Source organism: Ceratina calcarata, unplaced genomic scaffold (assembly GCF_001652005.2).
Source record: "Ceratina calcarata isolate Rehan_Ccalc_2016 unplaced genomic scaffold, ASM165200v1 scaffold1328, whole genome shotgun sequence".
In the NCBI taxonomy this organism is placed as follows: domain Eukaryota; kingdom Metazoa; phylum Arthropoda; class Insecta; order Hymenoptera; family Apidae; genus Ceratina; species Ceratina calcarata.
In genome coordinates this window covers 1-2,066 of record NW_017134342.1, presented here as the reverse complement: position 1 = coordinate 2,066, position 2,066 = coordinate 1, and positions in this window count along the sequence as shown.

The window sequence follows — 2,066 nt, the reverse complement described above, 5'->3', positions numbered from 1 at the left end:
GGGTATGCTAGGCATGGTCAGCGAAGGCGCATGAGGGGAATAGTAGTGGGGCTCGAAATACGGGCGAAAAAGAGGGGAAGCGAGCCGCCTGTGAAAAATTACGAGCACCCCAGGGGTCGGATATTTTATCCCTCGACGCTCGCTTCCCCTGTTTTTCGCCCGTATTTCGATCCCCACTACTATTCCCCTCATGCGTGCTCATGCGCGTTCGCGAAGCTCTCCGCAGCGCTACCGTGAAAATCACTGCATACCCCCACCAACTATTGGTCCCCACCGTGGTCGCGTCGTCCCCACTTTCCGGCCGAGGGATAAAATATCCGACCCCTGGAGCACCCTGCGTCGGAGAACTGGATAAATGACGTTCTCTTGATTAACGGCGAGCAAGCCAGACATCGCGAGAGGTATTTCGCGCGAGCTCTCGTGGAAGGTACGATAGTACGTTTCGAAATAGACAGTGGTGCAGCAGTGACGAAGTAAGAATTTCCTTAAGCGACAGTTTTCAGATGCAAACATCGAAAAGTCAGATCTTCAATTATTTACATTTTGTAAGACCACCATTCCGGTAATAGGTTATGTGAAAGTACGAGTACAATATAAAGACGCGACTAAACTATTACACATGTATATTACGAGTATGAATCGCGAACCACTAATGGGACGTGAGTGTATTCGACAATTAAACGTACAATTAAATAATACAGTACTTGTCTTAAACACCAATACAGAGAACGAATTACAGGCGATGTTACAAAAGTACCAAAGTAACTTAGACCATTCGTGCCCAAAAATAAAAGGAATACAGGCAAAGTTTATCTTGAAAGACAAAGCAAAACCAGTTTTTTTTAAAGCGAGAAAGGTTCAGTTCAAAATAATGCTGTTAGTAGAACAAGAGATTGATAAATTAGTACAAGCGGGAATTTTAGAGAAAATCAATACGTCCGCATGGGCCACGCCTATCGTGCCCGTACTTAAAAAATATAATTCGGTCAGATTGTGTGGCGATTGTAGTGTAACTGTTGACCAACAGTTAATGGTAGGTGAGCACCCTCTACCAACAATCGACGAATTATTCAGCACGTTAGCAGGGGGACAGAAATGATAGTGTCAGACAACGGCAGACATTTCACCTCGCACGAATTTAAAGATTTTGTGAAGCGAAACGGCGTCATACATAAAACTACGGCACCGTTTCATCCAGCAACAAACGGTCTGGCAGAAAGATAGGTGCAAACATTTAAACAAATATTAAATAAGAGATTCCAAGGCACACCAGTAACCAGGAAGGAATTACAAGTAGCAGTTCACCAAATTCTATTGCACTACAGAAATACGCCTCACCCGTCAACAGGGAAACCACCGGCCGAAAATATACTCTTTTTCGCACTTTTAACAAAAATAAATCAGAATATTGCTACACACTTTAATAATTACGATTCAAGTTTGATGCTTGTTATTCCGTAGCTCATAGACAAATGAGAAACATAGACTTTGCGTTTGTGCTATCATTTTGTCCCACTTGCGTAAAACAATATGTACGTTTGCATTTATAGAATTCTGTCGAAGTGTGTATTGTTGATAATATTTAGCATGCTGTACGTACAGGCATGCCCAAGACTAATAACAATGAATTGTTAATACAAAACTATGAAAAATGTAAGATGTGCTGTCTTTTGTCCCGGACTGTATGTCGGTAAAAACGGGATCGCCTGGTAACAGTGATTTAATAACTCGAAGCTGATGCGAAGGATGCCTGGTTTACCAACAGCGGTGCATCAAGGCACCACCGAGGAGAGATTTATAAGGCGTACGCAGGATGTGTGATCGAGAGTACGCAGTCAGCGATATACGCAGCCATTTTTCCAGAGAACGTACAATAAAGTCAGGTGTAATATTACGCATCCGAAGGCATTTAAGTTCCAGATCTCCATCAATCCTTCGTCTTTCCGCGGAACATCACAATTGGCGACGAGGATGGGATTTGTTGTAATAGTTTCGCAGGAAAAGTCAGAAAATTCAAAAAAACTTTACGAGACACGTGGCAACAATTTTAACGTACAGGCGCGTGA